We start from the raw sequence: 7,879 nt of genomic DNA, 5'->3' as shown, positions 1-7,879 counted from the left end.
GAGAAGGGGGCCTTGTTTGTCCTGCCAGAAGTTTGGGTGTTTATCCTGAAGGCTGTGGGAAACACCAAAGAAGAGATGGACTTGTGGTTTAGAGACTCACTCGGACCTCCATGTGGAAGGCAGTTGATTTGGTGCAGGCTGAGTTGTAATCTGAGGGTCCCACTTAAGTTATAAAAGGTTGGACTGGATTTTGCAGATCTGAGAGAGAATGGGTGAGGCCTGGTGACCAGTTAGAAAAGGGAGGGCAGCAAGCATGGGTGACAGTTTACAGCTGCATCTTTTTGAGAGATACAGAGCACAGTAGGAAGGTATTGGGGGTGGCGAGAGGATCTTACTTGATCTTCAGTGCTTTAGAGGGGCCTGGTAGACGGGTCTGGACCCAAGGTACAGATCTGGGCTTTTTGGGAGGACAGGTGTTTGAAGGCATGGTAGAGACTTAGGTTACCCACAAGAAGATCCAAAGAATCATAGGTCTGAGAGATTTTTAAGTGGGTATATTTGAGGATGTTTATAAGCTGTGAGAAAGTAACCAGCAGAGTAAGGGTGTGAAGATGTAGGAGAGGAAATGATTGTTCATTTGTTTTCAAAAAGCTGAATACTCATCGTGTGCCTGGCCCTTTTCCAGGATCTGGGGTTCACACCATCTGTTATCTCTTCTGCAAGGATAGTTCAACTCATCCCCTGGTGAAGAGAAGTCAGATTATTCTTTGCATCCCATTCAGGTATAAGAACTGTTCTGTACCTCTGAAGGGACTTTACTTAACCAGAGTAATAAGTTAGAAATCAAAAGAAATTAGAGCTGGAAGGGACCTTAAAGGCCACTGTACTTAATTTTGCCTAATATTTTACATTGAATGTAAGAAAAATTTATTGTAGAGCCCATTCTCTTCAGAGTTCCTTCACTGAACTTTCTTTATGTCTTGCATCCAGTGGGTCTATCTTGTAAATTTTGGCCTCCTCCTAAATTTGCTTCTTCATCCATATTACATTTGGCCCAGACTATGGCAGAAACTCCTGGGTGGTTCACGGCCCCTGGATTCAGTTCTTCTAGGTTCATCCGCCTGCTTGGGTTAAGTGATCTTCTAACATAAAAAGATGTGCTTAAAATAATGCTGCTAATGGCTTGCCCACACAGAGTTACTGCATACTAGCCGCCCAGCGTGTGCTCTGCACGGAGGCGTGTAGTCTGAACTGTGTTCGGCCAAGCCTCATAGGGCTCTTTGCCCTGAGGAAGGGGAGCTTTTTGTGATCACTCCCTTTATCTAGTCGGTCCTTCAGCAGCGGGGAGCCTTTTTCTAATCAGCGGAGGCACCCTTACTCAGCCAGTGGTAGCCCCAGGTCTCACCACCTGTGGGATACGAGCCATGCTTTCTCCCAGGCTTGCTTGGGCCAACATCTCTTTCATTTCTGTGTCTTCTCACACTTGGACCCCTGGCCTTTAGTCATCCCCACCTGCAGTATTTACAGTGCCCAGCAGGAGTCAGGCTTGAGTGTCTTTTCACAGATGTTCCCTCTGCAGTTAATGCACCTCCTACTCCAACTCTGCATAGCCTCATCTTTCTAGATTCTGCTTCAGGGGTATCATGAAGCCATCACTTGGATATAACATTCTGCCTCCAAAGGAACCTCTGTGCATAAAGGTTATGTTTCTTTATCTCATGTGATTGAAATTTTGAGTTTACACATGTCCCTCCTTAATGAAGGCTTTAAGGGCAGGAGTCGTTTCTAATCCTTAGCACAGAGCAGATGCTTTTTTTAATGCTTTTTAATGATGATAAAATGTGTGTTTTAAATCACTTATTTTACAATAATTTTGCTTTAGCTTCTGGCAGAAATAAAGTTTACAGAAGTCGTGTTCCTGCGAAAAGAAATAAAGATGTGACCTTCCAATTGTGTAAAGCTCTTAAACGCTGTGTAAGTGCATCGGGTGCGCTAAGGAACGTGGAGCTAAGTGGGCTAGTTGTGAGAGAGAGAGGCTTAACTATGTTAACAAAGGTAAGCCTTCATTGTGTCCTGCCAACATTTGATAGTTGCTTTTGGGGCAAATTAAACCAGTAAAATTTTAAACTCTTCCTCCATATTAAAGGGATTGAATAAATTGGCCACTTTGGTGCACCTGTGTCTTGCGAATTGTCCAGTTGGAGATGGAGGTTTAGAAAGTGAGTTTCAGTCTTGTTTATGTCTCTTCCCATCAGACTGGTCTCGTGATTTCCTACACACCATGTTACTTCCTGTCTACCTTTTCTTGGTGTTGTTCATGCCTGGATTGTCTCCTGTACCTGCTCAAACCTTGGTCCATTCTCATTTGTACCATGAAATTTTGTCATTCTGGATACTGTCAGAACTAATTTTACTTAACTTTGTGTTAAGCCACAAACCACACATTTTGTATATTTTCTGTGTTTTGTGTTTGTCTATATTTTTATGGTTTCTCTTCAAGAAATATTATGGGAAGGGAAATAGCAAGATGTAAAGAGCAAAAAAGTCATCATTCTCTTTAAATTGTTAGAACATCTATCTGCAATCATAATTATGATGCACTGTGTTATGTGTTAAAATAGTAAATACATGTAACGTCCCGTAGGAGCAGCAAACTCAGTGGTGTTGGTGAGGGTGTGTCATGGAAGTAATCACAAAGCAGGTGGCTGTTGGTTGGGGTCCTGAAACATTAGTGTGCCTTCCCTGTGTCCAGTAGTGGTCTGGAGGGGTCAGGAAGCCTGCTTTTCAATTTGAGGGAACAGAGGGTTTGAGGTCCTCTCTCTTCTATTGCTCTAGTATACTGCATAGCAGCTAATAAAATACTGGGTTTATAGTTGACGTTTAAATCACTGATTGATCATTAAGATTGGGATGTATCTTTGGAAATGAAAATAGGAAGAATCTTATGCTTTTTCTTTTTTTCTTTTTTTTCCTATATCTGAAAAGGTATGTAGTACTTTGCTGAGTGGTTGGGCATAAAGTTTGCAGTATTCAGTGTATTCAGTTTTAGTATCTAAATAGAATTAAACTGTTGCTGTAAACTGGAATAGCACTTTGTTACTGACAAGTTTTAGAATGCATCTGTTCGTCAATTACCTGTTTGGGCTGGATTGTAGTTAATGATTTTGAGAATGTGGCTATAAACCTCCAATTGACTCAAGAAAAGCAAATAAGTCAAGATTGACAAATGTATAGGCTCTTCATCTTATTGTGTATGTGGTTTTTTTTTTCCTTTTAGTTATTTGTCAAGGTATAAAGAATTCTATCACACTTAAGACAAGTTAAGTAAACTTCACGGGGTGTATTCTGACATGGCAGGGAGCAGATCACATGGCCTAGATCTTAAAGGTGATTTTATGTTTAAACTTTCATGAAAACATATGTGATTGAAACACATTAATATATTGATATAGAGGGCAGTTAATTTTTGTCTTTTTTTTTTTTTTTTTTTGCGGTACTGTTGTGGCCTCTCCCGTCGCGGAGCACAGGCTCCGGACGCACAGGCTCAGTGGCCATGGCTCACGGGCCTAGCCGCTCCGTGGCATGTGGGATCTTCCCGGACCGGGGCACGAACCCGTGCCCCCTGCATCGGCAGGCGGACTCTCAACCACTGTGCCACCAGGGCAGCCCTAATTTTTGTCTTTTGATACATGTGAGTGCAGCTTTCATTTTGCTGAAAGAATATGACCACTTTTCAGTTTGGGATTCTACCATTTAATAAAGATAGTCCACTTAATTTTAGAAATAAGAGATTTAATATATAATACCTAATAATACTTTTATGTATTTTTTTTACTGAAAACATTTATTGTAATACTGTGAAGAAACTATGCCGTTACAGTCTTCAAGACTTAAATGAATCAAGTGTTTATTAGCTGCTGTAGTTTTTAAACTAATAAAAATCAGTACATCAGCAATTTGTAAATACAGTTTTTAAAATAATACCTTAAAACTTTACAGTGGTTATTATGACTGTATTTAGGCCTAAAGTTATTTAATAATTTGATATGAAGGCTTTTTAATAGTTTGATGATGCAGCTCAGGGATAGGTAAACTCTGGCTGGTAGGCCAGATGCAGCCCGTTGCCTGGTTTTGTAAAGGAAGTTTTTTTGGAACATAGTCGCACCCATTGTTTACATGGTAGTTATGTCTACTTTCACCCTACGCCAGTGGGGCGGAGTAGTTGCAACAGAAACTGTATAGCCCACAAATCTGGAAATGTTTAAATTTAGATTTTAAAAATTGAAAAATTCTTTGAGCCTATACAGGGCAAGTCCATTGACCCCTGAGGTAGAAAACAGTCAGGAACTTGGGTGCGGAACCCAAATGGCCTAGGTTCAAATTCCCTTTCTCCCATTTCATAGCTAGTGACCATGGGCAAATCACTTAACCTCTATGCCTCATTATGAGGTTTAAATGCACTCATTTGTATAAATAGTGCCTGGCACATACTAAGCACTGTGTAAGTGATTGCTGTTGTTTCTCCTTGGAGCTTTGATAAGTTATTGTTAATAGAAAAATGACACTAATGATTTTCCTTTTAGAGTAACAAAGGCACTTTGAGTCTTTTATTTTTTCAAGAATGTAATAAGACTTTTTTCATTTACAATCAGTGTTCCCTGTTACCAAAATTTACTTTATGAATATAAAGAACTGAATGTCTTTAAGACAGTACTTTTACTTAAATGTCAAACCATTATTTTTCCAAGGCACATCAAACTGGCTGTGCATAGTCCAGGCCTCTAAAGCTTGTGTGCATACCCTAGGTAGCATGTGAGATATACATTTTGTAAATATAGTTTTTAAAATAATGCTTGAGACTTCCCTGGTGGTCCAGCAGTTAACACTATGTGCTCCCAATGCAGGGGGCTTGGGTTCGATCCCTGCTCGAGGAACTAGATCCCACGTGCCTGCCATAACTAAGAGCCCACATGCCCCAACTAAAATATCCGGCATGCTGCAACTAAAGACCTGGCACAGCCAAACAAACAAATAAATAAATATTTATAAAAAATAAGTAAAATAAAATAATGCCTTAGGAGTTAGGAAAAGAAAATATTAGAACATTTTTACCTTTGTATTATTTTAAAAAATCTGTGTAGTTTATCATGTACATAAATTATATGTATGGAACTTTGTGTATATAATTTGTTAATAAATAAGATGCATATTAAAAAGTTTTCTTATGGTTTGCCCAGTCAGGTGTTTGGAGACCACTGGAGGACAGAATGATGAAATTTAGAGCCTCAGCAATGATAGAATTTAGAACCAATTCCCTGACTTAGAAGATAAGGAAAATAATTCATAGACTGTAATTGAGTTGTCCAACTTTACATAAGTGTTCAGAAACAGGCTATCCAGTGTCTAGAATCTAATCACTGACCGAGTAGAATCTGCGTCACTGGACTCGTAAAGCAGAAGTGACTTGAATTTCTCAGGTTGATGCTCCTGGCATATATGCTTGATATGTGTGTGTGTGTAAATCTCTGACATAATAAACCATACTCAGTAGGCACACCCTGTTTCCTTATTCAGGCATCTTAATTTCATCCCATTAAATCTTTGACATATCAGACTACCAGAAAGCATGAAGAAACCTGGGCTGAGAGTCTTCGTTCCAGGAGACCTGATCTTGACTGTATGGCTGGTTTGAAGCGCATCACTCTGAACTGCACCACGCTCATTGGTGACCTGGGTGCAAGTGCTTTGGCAGAATCTCTTAGTGAGGATTTATGGCTTAGAGGTAAATTCTAAAATTGAAACTATTGAAGTTTTAATATGAAATATGCTTAGCTTTTGGCATGATACTATTGTGATAGGATTTTTTTAAAGCCTCATTTTACTGATAGCTTTTATTTTGCTTTTAAACTTTCTCTAAGAGTTGCATATATCCTTTATAGAAAATACAGAGTAACAAGAGAACAATTACCTATAATTTTAATACCCAGACATAATCACTGTTCATTTTGGTGTATATACTTTCAGTCTTTTTTTTTCTACAAATATATTTGTACACTTAGGGATTACAAAAATAGAATTGTAGTATACTTGCTATTTCATATTCCTGCTTTTTTCACTTAATGATGTATCATGTAGTATTGCGTCGTATTGATGTCCCATAGTTTAATCAATTCTTTGCAATTCGATTTAGACAGTTTGCTTTTCCCTGTCAGAAACAATGTGAATACGTTGTATATACATCTCTGTGTCCGTCGGGATTACTTCTGTAGAATAAGGTACTACAAGTGGAATGACTAAGTGTGACATATTTTTAAGACTTTTGATACACATGGCCAAATTACCACCCAGAAATGCTGTGCCAATTTATAGTCCACCCCAACAGTAGATGTGAAGCCTGCCTCTCACAAACAGTGGCTTGTAGCACTTGTAAAAAAATGTAAAACTACAAAAATGAGTACCTCTCCATTTTCTATGCAAGTGGGATTACTCCAAATTTTATAACTTTTTTCAATTAATTTAGTATGAGCATTTTAGCAAGTCAGTAAATTTGCATCTCCTGCATCATTTTTTGTGATTGTTCAGTATTTCATTATATGAATATGCCACAGTGCACGTAGCTTATCCATTCTTGTATATAAGCTTTGTCCAGTTTTTCAGTTACAAATAGTACTCTGATATATATCCTTACCTATATCTCTGACTATTTCTTTTGGTTAAATTCTTAGAAAGAGAGTTGTTGGATCAAAAGGGTATAGACATGATTTAAAGGCTTTTCTTACAGAATCCTGGCTTAATCTGATAGGAAAATAACTACATTTTGTTTTATTTTGTATTCATTTGATTTACTGGTGAGGTTTACTGGCTGTTTGTATTAATTTGGCTATTTGGTTAATTATACCCTGTGTCCATTCTTCTGTAGTGAGAGTTTGTAAGGGTTGTATCATATCCTGTCAGATCCGTATGTCTTACTTGCTATTTCTATGTGCCATGGGGGTGTTGAAAGACTCCAGTTATTTTAATGTGATGGTCCACACAACACTTAAAAAAAAGACTCATCATGGTTTCCTTTCATGTAATATTTTTTAATACCTGTGCTTTGGTGATGATCCCTTTGGTTTAAATGAGTAGGTTGTTCAGCCCCAGAACTACTAGAATTCATGTTCAGTTTTTCTGGTTTTTGTCTGACTTTTTATGGAGAGAGTTCTTGACCATCATACTTTCATGATAGGTTTTTACTATGTATTCTCTATTCACACATTGTTTGAATTTGTTATTATTTGTATCCTCTTAGACTTGTCCTTTTGTCCTCTAAAACTAACAGTTATTACATTTCTTCTATTTTGTTTTCCCCTTTTAGCTAGTTTCAAGTGTGATTTGGAGCTGAAGATCATGATCAAAAGAATGCAGTGCATTTCTGAGCTCCACCAGGTTTTGCTTGTGAGGTTTACATGCCTCTGCCGCCCTTGCTAATTAGGAACTGAGATTCATTTTGTGATGCTTTTTGCTCGTACATTATATACAGTTATTCTTCAGTTCTGTAATTGTAAAATATGTTGGATGATTTATTGATACTAAAGCCAGGGTTATCATTGCACATTCAAGAAGAGGTTTTTAAATTGGATCATGCATTATGTGTGTGCATATACGTTTCTGTTTTTTTCCATACCCAAAATTACAAACCTGCCATGACTTGTCTTGTGCAGGACTCTTCCACACGTGAGAAAATGAGAGTTGTCTATATGTTAAATCTGTAGAGTTAGGAAGTGACCTTTTGTCTTCCATCGAAAGCACTTGACCTGCAGCAGTGTGGCCTCACCAGTGAAGGAGCAAAGGCTTTACTAAAGGCCCTTGAAACCAACAGAACTCTGCTCGTTCTGGATATAAGAAAAAATCCACTTGTTGGTATGTGGTCACTTTTTTGAAATTGATAAACGCGTAG

The sequence above is a fragment of the Hyperoodon ampullatus genome, assembly GCF_949752795.1.
Source record: "Hyperoodon ampullatus genome assembly, chromosome: 2".
NCBI classification, from domain to species: domain Eukaryota; kingdom Metazoa; phylum Chordata; class Mammalia; order Artiodactyla; family Ziphiidae; genus Hyperoodon; species Hyperoodon ampullatus.
This window is presented reverse-complemented; position numbering follows the sequence as displayed.